Here is a 15,629-nt window from a genome sequence, read left to right on the forward strand (position 1 = left end):
CTTTGGCTTGTTTTAAGATGAAATTAAAACATACACAGATTGTAGAAGCCAATGCAATAAGACATATGAAGAAGTTAGGTTTAAAAATAAAATGACAACTATTTAGAGCTCATAGCACTTAAAAAATGCTTTTATTCATTTATTTATTCATGGCTGTGCTGGGTCTTCATTGCTGTGAGGGCTTTTTCTCTAATTGCAGTGAGCAGAGGCTATTCTCTAGTTGCAGTGGGTGGGCTTCACACTGTGATGGCTTCTCTTGTTGCAGACCATGGGCACTAGGGCGCACGGGCTTCAGAAGTTGTGGCTTGTGGACTCAGTAGTTGTGGTTCCCACGTTCTTGAGCATAGGCTCAATGGTTGCAATGCATTAACTTAGTTGCTCTGTGGCATGTGGGATCTCTAGATTAGGGATCAAACCTGTGTCTCCTGCATTGGCAGGCAGATTCTTTACCACTAAGCCACCAGGGAAGCCCATAATAGCACTTTTAAAAGTGATTGGGTATATGGTTTACAGGCCAGAAATAATAGCTTTCTATATACCAGAAATAAACAACTGAGAAGTGTAATAGAAAAAAACTACCTTCTGAAATACATAGAAATAAATCTGAACCCAAAATGGTTGAAACTTTTATGAAGAAAACTATAAAAATGTATTGAACAACATAGAAAAACTTATAAATGAAAGACAGGATGTTAAAAACATAAATTCTCACAAAAATAATCTTGTAAGATCAAGGTAATCACAATCTAAATCGTAAAAGATTTCATAATATTTGACAAACTGATTCTAAAATTTAAAAATAAAGTGAATTTGCAAGAATAGCCAAAATAGTTTTAAATAGACAAGGTACTTGTAGATATCAAAGCATGTAATACCTCTGGGTAATTAAAATGTATTTACATAGGACTAGACAAAAATAAATCAATAGAGCATAATGAAAAGTCCTGACACTGATTCGTGTACCTATGGGAATTCAGTATACAATAAAAGTGGCATCTCAAATCAATGAAAGCCTGACTATTCAAAACCTCACATCTAGACGGCAGTTTATCAGTTTAAGTAAATAATATTATTACCTAATATACATCATTTGGAAAACTAATTTTCATGTGAATGAAAGATCTAAATGAAAAATATGGATGCAAGTCTTCATTTATGCAGAATATATAATAAATGCCTACAAACCAACAAGACAAAGATGTTCAACACAGTAGCAAAATGTGCAAAGAATAAAAACCAAAAGTTCACAGAAAGTAAACTCAAATGGCCAGTAAATCTAAGACTATATCCAATCTTCCTAGCAATTAACAGTGAGATACCATTTTCATCCATTAGACTGTCAAAATGAAAATTTTCTAAAACATCAAATGTTGACAAGAAAAATGTTTCTCCTAACACTACTCAAGCCACCAGATGTAACTTCCAGGTTATAGGAAATACAAGGGAAAAAGTAACAGGTAAAATAATAACATTTGTTACTCTACCATTTTAAATAATAGGACAGATAGAGAATAGGAGATAATCTAGAAGACAATCAACTTGATATACTTCAAAATCAATGTTTGGGGAACAAAGGTAGGAGTATTGTTCTAGAATAAAAGAGTCTAAAGAGACATAACAAAACCAGAGTTTCACAAAGGACCAAATTGACTCAAAAAGAACTGTAAAAATCTGAATAGAGCTATATAAAAACATTGAATTGATAATTGATTACTTTCTACTAGGAAAAGCCCAGGACAAAAAGCTTCACAAATGAATTCTATGAGATGTTTAAACAAAAGTTAATACTTGATACTTCACTAATTCTTGCAAAATTAGAAGAGGAGGGAACACTTCCTAACTCCTTCTATGAGGCCAGTATCACCCTGATACCAAAACCAGACAAAGACATTGCAAAAAAGAAAACTATAGACCAGTATCCTTTACAAATAACATATAGAAAATCCTCAACAAAATAGAAGCAAATGAAAGCCATCAGCATATAAAAAGGATGGTATATCATGACCAAGTAAGATTTATCCCCCAAATTCAAGATTGGTCCAATATATGTAAATCAACTGACCTAACATACCACGTTAATAGAATAAAGGGGAAAATCCCACTCAATCTCAATAAATATTAAAAAAAGCATTTGACAAAACCAAATATTCTTTCATGATGAAAACACTTGAAAAACCAGAGATAAAAGGAAATCTCAACCTGACAAAGGATGTCTATGAAAAATCTTAATAAAGATTTCCCTATAAGATCATAAAACATGAATGTCAACTCTCACCGTTCCTATTCAACATTGCTTGGAGGTTTTAGCCAGGGCAATTAGGACAGAGGAAAAATGGTATCTGATATTACAAAGAAGAAGTAAAACTATCTCTATTCATAGATATGATCATATGTGTAGAAAATTCTAAGGAAATCAGTAAAAACTTTTAGAACAAATCAATAAGTTCAAAATAACATTAAAAAAAACTTGATTTTTAAAAAATACTTAGGAATATATCTACCTAAAGAAACTAAAGACCTATATATAGAAAACTATAAAACACTGATGAAAGAAATCAAAGAGGACACTAATAGATGGAGAAATATACCATGTTCATGGATCAGAAGAATCAATATAGTGAAAATGAGTATACAACCCAAAGCAATCTACAGATTTAATGCAATCCCTATCAAGCTACCAACGGTATTTTTCACAGAGCTAGAACAAATAATTTCAAGATTTGTATGGAAATACAAAAAACCCTGAATAGCCAAAGCAATCTTGAGAAAGAAGAATGGAACTGGAGGAATCAACTTGCCTGACTTCAGGCTCTACTACAAAGCCACAGTCTTCAAGACAATATGGTACTGGCACAAAGACAGAAATATAGATCAATGGAACAAAACAGAAAGCCCAGAGATAAATCCACACACCTATCGACACCTTATCTTCGACAAAGTAGGCAAGAATATACAATGGAGTAAAGACAATCTCTTTAACAAGTGGTGCTGGGAAAACTGGTCAACCACTTGTTAAAGAATGAAACTAGATCACTTTTTAACACCACACACAAAAATAAACTCAAAATGGATTAAAGATCTAAATGTAAGACCAGAAACTATAAAATTCCTAGAGGAGAACATAGGCAAAACACTCTCTGACATAAATCACAGCAGGATCCTCTATGACCCACCTCCCAGAATACTGGAAATAAAAGCAAAAATAAACAAATGGGACCTAATTAAAATTAAAAGCTTCTGCAACAACAAAGGAAACTATAAGCAAGGTGAAAAGACAGCCTTCAGAATGGGAGAAAATAATAGCAAATGAAGCAACTGACAAACAACTAAAAACTCAAAACTATACAAGCAACTTATGCAGCTCAATTCCAGAAAAATAAATGACCCAATCCAAAAATGGGCCAAAGAACTAAATAGACATTTCTCCAAAGACATACAGATGGCTAACAAACACATGAAAAGATGCTCAACATCACTCATTATCAGAGAAATGCAAATCAAGACCACAATGAGGTACCATTTCACACCAGTCAGAATGGCTGCGATCAAAAGTCTGCAAGCAATAAATGCTGGAGAGGGTGTGGAGAAAAGGGAATCCTCTTACACTGTTGGTGGGAATGAAAACGAGTACAGCCACTATGGAGAACAGTGTGGAGATTCTTTAAAAAATTGCAAATAGAACTGCCTTATGACCCAGTAATCCCACTGCTGGGCATACACACCAAGGAAACCAGAATTGAAAGAGACACATGTACCCCAATGTTCATTGCAGCACTGTTTATAATAGCCAGGACATGGAAACAACCTAGATGTCCATCAGCAGATGAATGGATAAGAAAGCAGTGGTACATATACACAATGGAGTATTACTCAACCATTAAAAAGAATACATTTGAATCAGTTCTAATGAGATGGATGAAACTGGAGCCGATTATACAGAGTGAAGTAAGCCAGAAAGAAAAACACCAATACAGTATACTAACACATATATATGGAATTTAGAAAGATGGTAATGATAACCCTGTATGCGAGACAGCAAAAGAGACACAGATGTATAGAACGGACTTTTGGACTCTGTGGGAGAGGGAGAGGGCGAGATGATTTGGGAGAATGGCACTGAAACATGTATACTATCATGTAAGAAACGAATCGCCAGTCTATGTTCGATACAGGATACAGGATGCTTGGGGCTGGTGCACGGGGATGATCCAGAGAGATGATATGGGGTGGGAGGTGGGAGGGGGGTTCAGGATTGGGAACTCATGTACACCCATGGCGGATTCATGTTAATGTATGGCAAAACCAATACAGTATTGTAAAGTAAAATAAAGTAAAAAAAAAAAAGAAAAGAAAATAAATAAAAATAAAAAATAAAGCTAATTAACAAGTAAAAAAATAAATAAATAAAATGGGCAGAAAATATGAATGAAAATTTTTCCAAAGATGATATACAGATGGCCAATAGGCTCATCAAAAATGCTCAAAATCACTAATTATCAGAGAAATGCAAATCAAAGCCACAATGAGACATCACCTCACACCTGTTAAAATGGCCATCATCAAAATGTTTATAAATAATAACTGTTGGTGAGGAAGCAGAGAAAAGGGAACCCTAGTAAACTGTAAATTGGTGCAGCCACTATGGAAAACAGTAGGGAGGTTCCTCAAAAAAGTAAAAATAAGAACTATCATAAAATCCAGTAATTCCACTGCTGAGTATATATCTGAAGAAAACAAAAACACTGATTCAAAAAAATGCATGCACCTCCAATGTTCATAGCAGCATTATTTACAGTAGTCAAAGATACAGAAGCAACCTAAGTGTCTATCAACAGATGAATGAATAAAGAAGATGTGGTATACACACACACACACACACACACACACACACAACAGACACAGGGTGGAATATTACTCAGTCATTTGAAAAAGAATGAGATCCTATAATCTGCAACAACACAGATGGACTTAGAAGATATACTTAGTGAAATAAGTCAGACAGAGAAAGACAAATATTCTATGTTATCACTTATATGTGGAATATAAAAAATATTCACAGATAAAGAGAACAAAGGCTTCCCAGGTGACACTAGTGGTCAGGAACCCACCTGCCAATGCAGGAGATGGTAAGAGACACCAGTTCAATCCCTGGGTTGGGAAGATTCCCCTGGAGGTGGGCATGGCAATCCACTCCAGAATTCTTGCCTAGAGAATCCCATGGACAGAGGAGACTGGCAGGCTACAGTCCAAGGGGTCGCAAAGAGTTGGACATGACTGAGTGATTAACACTTTCATTTTTCACTACTTTCAATAAAATATGCAATTAGCCTTGACTGGATCCTGGTTGCCAAAATAAAGCATTATAAAAGACATTTTGAGACTCTTAGGGAAATTTGAATGTGAACTGGATATTAAATGATATAAAGCTTAGGAAATTATTGTTAATTTTCATAAGGGTGATAAGATATTGTTTGAATGTTATTGGCATTTATGTAGGAGAATGTCCTTATTTTAAGAGGTCCTTGCTGAAGGATTTTGAGGGTTGAGTCATGATACTTACAACTTGCAATGAAGTGGTTCAGCAAAAAATGATAGCTTGATAATGGATAGATAGATAAAACAAGGATGGTAAATGTCAACAATTATTTAATTTAGGTGCGGTTATATAGACAGTCATTATACTATCACATTTTTTCTGTTTGAAATTTTTCAGAAGAAAAGTTTGAAAAATATTTGCAAAGGATTGGGGAAGCATATATGTTTATACACTCTAAATTATGAAAAGCTACTTTAGAGCGTGATTATAAAAAGTCCACCCACAAAATAATCCTCTATATTTGCATTGGTCTCTACATACATACATAAACATAGAGGAAAAGGTCCTAAAATACACACACCAAATGGAGGACACTGACAACTTAAGGAGGAAGTGGGGAGTGAGATTGAATGTGATGATATCACATGTGAGACCAAAACTGAATAGAATGTAGTTAAAGAAGAATAATGGGCAGAAAGAAGGACAATGAATTATGGTTTGTTTCAATCTCTAAAGATTGACAACAAACTTTCATATGAAGGGTTTCTTATAACAATTATATCCCTCATGTGGTATAGCAAGGAGTGGGGTATGAAGAAGCTCAGATTTTCTCTACTTTCGGTTCAAGGGCTCCTCTTGGTCAGTTCAGTTGCTCAATCATGTCTGACTCTTTGCGACCCCATGGACTGCAACACACTAGGCTTCTCTGTAAGTCTATCACCAACTCCTGCAGCTTGTTCAAATTCATGTCCATCAAGTTGGTGATGCCACCCAACCATCTCATCCTCTGTCCTCCCCTTCTTCTCCTGACTTCAATCTTTCCCAGCATCAGGCTCTTTTCCAATGAGTCAGTTGTTCACAGGAGGTGGCCAAATTATTAGAGTTTCAGCTTCAGCATCAGTCCTTCCGTGAATATTCTACCCTTTAGAATGGACTGGTTTGATCTCCTTGCAGTCCAAGGGACTCTCAAGAGTCTTCTCCAAGACCACAGTTCAGAAGCATCAATTCTATGACGCTCAGCTTTCTTTATGGTCCAATTCTCACATCCATACATGAAAACTGGAAAAACCATAGCTTTGAGGTCTCCTCTAGTCCCTCTCAATTTGGCTGACATCACCCTTCATCTGGGTTCTGGTCTTATCTCACCAGCAGCTGTCTTGGGGGCCCTGCTTACTAGAGGAAGGGGATTTTGTTCCCCAATCATGCTCTTCCAGGAGCACAGATTCTCATTCAGGAGGCCCAGTCTCCTGCAACAGTCCTGCCTGGTGACGGGGGAGGGGGTGCTGGTATTGCCTTCTTGAGTTTTCCTCTGGCCTAAATAGAACTGGGGACACATCCAAACTTTTTCTTGACAAATAATACAGCAGTGACTTGACTGAGAGAGAAAGAGAACAATGGGAACAGAGAATGGAAGTAGAGGGGTGAGAAGAAGGGGAGAAGAGGGGAGGAAGAGGGAAGGGGAGGGAAGAAAGAGATGAATGTGAAGAATGGGACCATATGCCAGGTTTGTTCACAGATCAAATCATCTCATTATGTGGAGAATGCTTCTGTGGGCTCTGGTCAACTTAGCAGCTTCTGTTGGAGTTCTTAGTCTCTCTCAGAACATTTCAGTTTTATGGGCTGAGGTTTGTTTTCTAGCCTGGTGACGACTTGTTTCAGGATGTGAGGCATGGATGTGTGTGTGATTTTCTGGTCAGTATTGATGCGGATCTCACACTGGTCAGGGATGACCTAGGGCCATGTGGAGAGCAGTTGCTTCCCTGTTCTAGTCAGTGTCCTGAGTGGTTTCACAGGACTGCTTGGGGTAGTGATTCATTGTTGAGGCGAGAGGGACTTGAGACCTGACTCTGTTTACTATGTCCCTTGAATTGTTGGGGGTTTCCCTGGTGGCTCAGATGGTAAAGAACCCACCTGCCAATGCAAGAGATGTATGTTTGAACCCTGGGTCAGGAAGATCCCCTAGGGAAGGAAATGGCAACCCACTCCAGTATTCTTGCCTGGAGAATCCCATGGACTGAGGTGCCTGGTGGGCTATAGTCCATGGGGTCACAGGCAGTCAGACACAACTGAGCTACTAGCATTTTCACTTTCATTTGAATTGATGGAGACAGTGTTATGGATCTTGGTTTCATGAGTTCAGCCTAATGCTCTATGGATAGGTGGTGTGGGAGCCATGTTATAGGCTGACACCATACTCTTGGTGGACTCTGGTCTGGTTCTTGGGCTTTGAGGACTGGTACCAGCTATGTGGACCTGTTCTTGTCAGTCATTTCCTCAAGCTACAGTTGTGTGCACTGGCCAGATCATGGGTTGTCCAGATAAAGGAGCAGTCGTGAGTGGCTGGTCAAGCCAATAAGTGAAGTGGAGGCATGGTTATAACCTGTCACATGGTGTGAGGAGATGAATAAGTGTCTGGAGGGCTGCTCCATGAAGAGCTTGGTTGGTGTGCAGTCTGCTCAATAATAGCCCCCAAAGGGTCCATATAAGGATGGGGAGTGATGGTGCGGGCCAGTGGTTAGCACGCACTGCATACCTATACTGGAGTCTTGCTGGTTTGGAAGAGATTTGCCTCATGGCATGTGCACCAAGGTAGTAAGCTTTAGAGAGCTATATAATGTTGGATGGCAGTGGCTGCAGGAGAGGATAATGTTCAAAATATTTAACAACAGATTCTGCATGGGCACTGGCCACTTGGAATATGATGCTAAAGCAGGCCTTATATCTTGGTTGTGAGATTCTGAGGAGGTCCAAGAAGTCTTAGGGAGGGCCTAGGGAAGCTGGGATGATGATGGGATGCACAAAGGGAAGGGATGATGATATAGAGAAGTAGGTATTTATCAGTAAGTAGGGAAGAATTTCAGTATTTGAACAACTGTTATGGCTATACTCATGTATTCTGGATGAATATTTGTCCTAGTTTTAAGGTTACTATTCTAAGCAAAGGCTCTCTGATGGCATGAGGCATTTTGAGTAGTGACAGGTGACTGCCTCATAGTTTGTGGGGAAACAGAAAAGGCAGGCCAAACAAGGCCTTTGCAAGCCCTAATTAACTGAAAAGATTTTGGAAGTTTGCCCTCATCTTTGTCATGCAAATGGAAATCATTCTAAACCATATAACAGGTGTTAAAAAAAATTCAAAAAAGTTCTGATTTTTCTTATCATGACTACTTCATTTTTTAAAGTCACATTTCTAACTCCTTAAAAAGTTATTTGAGGGCTTCCCTGGTAGTCCGGTGATTAAGACTGCAGGCTCCCAATGCAGGGGGAAGGGGTTTGATCCCCCGTCAGGGAACTAAAATACTGCATGCCTCACAGTGTGGCAAAAAAAAAAAAAAAAAAAAGTTATTTGGTGCTGCTCCTGCAGTGCTGTGCCCTAAGCATATATGAGCTGGCCTTCTGGATAATACAGCACTAATCAGGGGCACAAGACAGTCGACTTCCCTGGTGGCTCAGACGGTAAAGCGTCCGCCTACAATGCGGGAAACCTGGGTTCAATCCCTGGGTCGGGAAGATCCTTTGGAGAAGGAAATGGCAACCCACTCCAGTACTCTTGCCTGGAAAATCCCACTGATGGAAGGGCCTGATAGGCTATAGTCTGTGGGGTCGCAAAGAGTCGGACACGACTGAGCGACTTCACCTTACCTTAGACAGTTGTTTCACCAGGCATATGTGAACCCTGGTCTAGGAGATGGGTTGCGTTACTAAGAGCAAAATGGCAGCATAAAGCCTGGTGAAGGTGAGAGCTGGTAAGGTCAGCTACACCGCTGATCCAACAAGGGAAGTCTCTGACCTGGCCATCCTGCATGAAGTGGTGGCTGGGTGGTCAAGATTGACCTCATGATATTCAGAGTGGTGGCATGGTGACAGATCCTGTAAGACTGGCTTCACTACATTGTAAAGTTCAATAAGAGCTCCAATCTGAGCAGCAGTTGCCTCACAGAGTTAAGATTGGTGAAGTAGGCCATGGAGGTCACTGTCAAGACTCCATAATGGTAGGGTGCACTCTGGTGGAGAGCAGGCTTGTCTCAGTTTATATCACAGCTAAGATGCAACCTCAAAAAGAAAGCTCTTATTCTGTACAGTTAGGGTATGGCTTCTCATGTAAGCAAGAGTTGCCTGACAGTATTGGGAGAGTGGGTAAGTGCCAGGAGGGCTGCTGTGTGGGGTTCACCACTGTGGTGTGGACCTTGGTCTGAGAAGGTACTGTGTGAGGTTATCCTGATCAGTGGATGAGATCCCTGAAGGAATGTGCCAAGGTAAAAAGAGAGGGCTCTAAGATGGATAGGGCCTGCCTTGTGTTGTAGTATGGCACAGATGTGAGGGTCTTAGGTGGGGCACGAGTGACCCACTGTATGTACCTTGGTCTGAGAGTTTCCTTATTAAGATCCTGCCTAGTAGTATGTAGTTTGTCAAAAGTGCCTGGTCCTGGAATGGACCTTTAAGAATACTATATCCAGACACTTAAAACACACAAGGAACCAGTACTGTCAAAGGTTTGCCGACTGGTGACTACTCAATGGCTTATATTCCATCATTTAATACCTATGCATGCTAAGTCACTTCAGTCATGTCTGACTCTTTGCAACCCTATGGACTGTAGCTCTGTCCATGGGATTCTCCAGGCAAGAATACTGGAGTGGGTTGTCATGCCCTTCTCCAGGGGATCTTCCTGACCCAGGGATTAAACCTGGGTCTCTTATGTCTCCTGCATTGGCAGGTGGGTTCTTTGCCACTAGCACCACCTGGGAAGCCCATTTAATATCTATATAGATAAATAAATAGAGATAACCTGGGCATTTTTCTGGACCTATTCCTAAAATCTTGTAATCTAGAAGACATCGGGCCTCCAATTCCCCATTTGCACTCAGAGACACTGGTAGCAACTGGCCAAAGGGCACTGAGAACCTCAAGATTCAGAATCTGTTGGGGTTCCAACTGTCTCATCCATTCCTGAGCCAGTGGTAGAGATTCATTCCTCAGCCAGGCACACCTCTTTCCATCAAGTCTTCTAGAAGCCTATACTTCTCTGTATTTTAATCTCAAATTCCTCCTGGAAATAAACATATAGGAAGGCCCTGTCTCAGGTATCCTGCACCTCACACATGGGGCACATTCCTGAATATGTGCTATATCTCAGAATAATAGTGAAAGTTAAAGTTGCTCAGTTGTGTCCAACTCTTTGCAACCCCTTGGACTATACAGTCCCATGGAATTCTCCAGCTCAGAACACTTCTCCAAGGGATCTTCCCAACCCAGGGATTGAACGCAGGTCTCTCGCATTGCAAGCACATTCTTTGTCAGCTGAGCCACGAGGGAAGTACCAGAAGAACAGATGTGAACCTAATTTCACTGTGCCTATGAGATATCTGTGCTGTACATCTATGAAAAGTTTGCAATGTAGAAGTCACCACTGTCAATTCACAGCTTTACAACATGTATAACATGGCCTATTATTTAATAAAAGTATAAAATATATCACCATATCCTTTTTAGCTTTTCTGACATAAAGGGATGTGGCCAAGATATTAAGTCCCTTATTCTGAGAAAGAAGTTAAACTGTTTATAAAATCACCCACTTCCATTTCTACTGTGTCAGCTTAAAACTTTATAAAGCTGGTACTTATGCCAGAGAGTTAAAGGAAGGAAACACACTTATTGTAGGTGCACCTATTTTGCTCACAGAAGTTAGAGAGCCTGGCTTCAAACCTTGTCTCAATCACTCAGTAGCTGTGTGACCCAAGAACATGTATTCACCACTCTAGGTCTCAGCTTCATCATCTAAAAGCTAGTGATAATATTAATTGCACTTGCCCCTTGGGAATCATTGTGAGGATTAAATGAAGTTGTGTGATGATTTGCTTAAGAGGATTAGGACAGTATCTGGCACATAGTTTACAATACATGTTGAAGTGAAGTGAAGCCACTCAGTCGTGTCCGACCCTTTTTGACCCCATAGACTGTAGCCTACTACGCTCCTCTGTCCATGGGATTTTCCAGGCAAGAGTACTGCAGTGGGTTGCCATTTCCTTCTCCAGAGGACTTCCTGACTCAGGTCTCCCACACTGTAGGCAGACGCTTTACCATCTGAGCCACCAAGGAAGTCCACAATACATGTTAGCTGCCATTATTATTAACTCCACAAGACAGAGTTAAAAAAAATTATTGACTATTACTCTGTATTCTCTATAACACATGACAAACAAAATATTTAAGCTATAAAGCTATAGAAAACACTTTCTGGAGGCCCTCTGGCTCACATTCCAGTGTTCTGTTGTCTTAACTCATTCTTCTGTGTTGATGACCTATGAATTGTTCATGACCTCTGACTCTTGTCTGCTCCTAAAATTCTTCCCAGTTCACCAATGAAGTATCTAGCTGCTGCTACTGCTGCTAAGTTGCTTCAGTTGTGTCTGACTCTGTGCAACCCCATAGATAGCAGCCCATCAGGCTCCACCGTCCCTGGGATTCTCCAGGCAAGAACACTGGAGTGGGTTGCCGTTTCCTTCTCCAATGCATGAAAGTGGAAAGTGAAAGTGAAGTCACTCAGTCGTGCCCAACTCTTAGCAACCCCATGGACTGCAGCCTACCAGGCTCCTCCATCCATGGGATTTTCCAGGCAACAGTACTGGAGCGGGGTGCCATTGCCTTCTCTGAATAAAGTATCTAAAGTGAAGTGAAGTGAAGTCGCTCAGTCATGTCCAACTCTTTGGGACCCCATGAACTGTAGCCCATCAGGCTCCTCCATCCTTGGGATTCTCCAGGCAAGAATACTGGAGTGGGTTGCCATTTCCTTCTCCAGGGGAACTTCCTGGCCCAGGGATAGAACCCAGGTCTCCCGCATTGCAGGCAGACGCTTTAACCTCTGAGCCACCAGGGAAGCCCAGTTTAAAGTATCTAAGTTAAGGCTAATTTCTCTTCCTCGGTAATTTCCAGAGATGGTGGGAGAATGAGGGAGGAGGGAAGGAAGGAGGGCTGAGGGGATGTGACTCAGGTTTCTGAACTAGGCAGCTCAAAGAGCTAGGCTCAACCTGAGCCAGAGGAGTGGGCTAGATGGTACCTGCTGCCCCCATTACTCTACTCCCAAGGAGGAAATACTATTTGCAGCCACATGCTTGTTTGTCTTCCAAGCTTCCCAGTATCTTATTTTACAATGGAGCTTGGAGCTGCTGAGGATGGATTTACATTATGTGTGTTTAGGGAAGGCCCACCTTTGCCTTGAAATGAGAGCTCAACCTTAGGGCCAATTTGAGACTTGGTCTTGAAATCTTGAAATGTTCAATATGGAAGACTAGGTCTAGAGAAAAATAAAAAGGGAGGAAATGGACCCAAGACCATCTTTTAAAAGCAATCTCTGAGAGTTTTTGGCTTATTGCCTGGAATGTTACAGAAATTAACCTCTTCCAGTGATAGCTAGGACAAGCTGAGTTTATCAATACAATTCTAAGATTTGGGATGGATATTCAAACCTATTTTCATTCATCCACATATTCAACATATATTTTTTCATTTTTGTCAACACATATATACTGTGCACCTGCTATGTGCCAGGCACCCTTCGATGCCCTGGGGAAAGACATGTGAACAAGCCACACAGAGTCACTGCTCAATTGGAACATGCCTCTTTTAAAAAAAATTTTTTTTTTCAGAATCCAAATCCAGACAGTTTTGTCTTATTCAGAAGGCAACAACCCATTGTGACCACCCAAACCCACCCCTCTCTTTCTGCTCAAACCCAAGGCCCAAAGCCCAACACATAGTTGTAAGTTTCATTTCACAAAGTGGCTGAGAGACTTGGGCCACTTGCCATTTTGTCCTGAGTCCCTACTTTATAGCATTATCCACCTATCCCTGGCCTCCAGGTTTGCCTTGTGGGGTCTAGACACTGACATAGGACAAATAAGCCCTTCAATTGAAACAAAATCATCATTGTCATGTCCTCATTAGGGACCCTATTATATACTCTCTGCACAAGTCCTGACACTGGCCAGTCCCAATCTGTCAAGGGAAGTAGAACAATCAGTCTCTGATAGGCTCTTGGCTCCCAGCAGGGATTCAGGATGAAGCCCAGGGTGAAGAATGAGACCTTGTTTACTGGCAGAGGGAGAGGGTTGGATAACACTCTGAGATTGTTGCCAGCAGCTCCTTCTAAGCAGAAGGGCTGGCCCTAGAGGTCTGAGGACCTCATCCCAGCCCTGCTACTAAATTCCATGAGTGAGTTCCCTCACTGTGACAAGCCACATGTTGGCCATGAATACAAATTATAAGTGTTTTGACTGACAACATCAGCCAGCTTTACAAGAGGCTCTGCATGTCTAGAAGAGCTTGTTGATGCTGCATTGTCTCCGGTGGATAAGGGATCAGAAAGTGCACTTGTAGTGGGAAAACAAAATAGTGGTGATGACTTTATAGTTCAGTTCAATCACTTGGTCGTGTCCAACTCTTTGTGACCCTATGGACTGGAGCAAGCTGTCTTCCCTGTCCATCACCAACTTCCAGAGCTTGCTCAAACTCATGTCCACCAAGTCAAAGATGCCATCAAACCATCTCATCCTCTGTCACCCCCTTTTCCTCTTGCCCTCAATCTTTCCCAGCATCAGGGTCTTTTTCAAAGAGTTGGCTCTTCACATCAGGTGGCCAAAGTACTGGAACTTCAGCTTCAGCATTAGTCCTCCCAATGAATATTCAGGGTTGATTTCCTTTAGGATTGACTGGTTTGATCTCCTTGCAGTCCAAGGGACTGTCAAGAGTCTTCTCCAGCACTACAGTTCAAAAGCATCAATTCTTTGGTACTTTATAGGCAGGCTTCCCCTCCCCTCCCCCAACTTTTTCTTCAATCATTCTGAGGCACTCTCCACTGCTTAGCTTGATAACTGCCCCTGTGAGCAGTGAGGAACGTATGTTATGAAGCTGATACCAGGGAGGATGACACTGACTCCTCACAGCCCACGCTTAGGGCCCCCTGCTTGGGAAAGAATCCACAGGATTGTTCAAGGGAGGGAGTGAACTGTGGGGAAGAGGCTGGGAGAGTCGGAGATTATTATAATCCACACATTCCAGTTGTACATCCTGAGAGGTTTGAGATGTAATAAACAGATCCCTTGAAATAAGAATTTTCTATACCCTTCAGTTGCTTTGGACTCTTCAAGGATCCCGCTGCCATTACTTTCAATTCTCATCTCTATGCTGATGAAATCTTCCACCTCTATCTCCTCCTCCCTGTAGGATTCTAGGCCCACATTGAAAGGCTCTGCCAGAAACCTCAGGGGATGAGTGAAACTCAGCGTGTTCTAAACCAAGCCTGTCATCCTTCCTTCCCACCCACCAGCAATTCTTCTCCCAAGCTTTCTGCTTTGATTTCATGGCAAGAATCTATGAAATTATAATTTATCCCTTCCTTCCACTCCTATAACTTCCAGATAGCAAGTTCTACTGATCTATTCCTCCAACTTTTTTTTTTGATTAATGAATGGATAATTACTTATTTCTTAATTGACCTGTGGTCCCAGTTTTGATACTCTGTAATAGAAATAGTGACCTAAGAAGCCTTCCAGTGTTTCCAGCATTGCATGTGTGCATATTCAGTCATATCTCTTTTGTGACCCTATGGATCACAGGCTGCCAGGTTCCTCTGTTCATGGAATTTCCCAGGCAAGAATACTAGAGTGGGTTGCCATTTGCTCCTCCAGGAGATCTTCCTAACCCAGGGATTGAACCCACAACTCTTGTGTCTCTTGCACTGCAGGCAGATGCTTTACTGCTGAGTCACTGGGGGAGACCATTTCCAGTATTAAATGCCCTGAAATGAAATCTGGGTGGGTTTGATCTGATATTGATATTTTTTTCCAATTTTGCTTCCTATTATCACCAATTTAATTAAAGGGACTTTACTGCCTGTTGCATCACTGCAGTAACTGCTCTGCTGCCAATTAATTTTTTCAACATTCATTCAATATATTTATTGTATGTCTACTACATGCCAGGTACTGTTCCAGGCATGGAAAATACAAGGGCAGATGAAACAGAAAAGGCTCCTACTCTCATGGAGCTTACATTCTAGTTGTGTGTCTGGGTGGTGGGGAATAAACACTTAAAG

The sequence above is a fragment of the Capra hircus genome, assembly GCF_001704415.2.
Source record: "Capra hircus breed San Clemente chromosome X unlocalized genomic scaffold, ASM170441v1, whole genome shotgun sequence".
Classification (NCBI taxonomy): Eukaryota; Metazoa; Chordata; class Mammalia; order Artiodactyla; family Bovidae; genus Capra; species Capra hircus.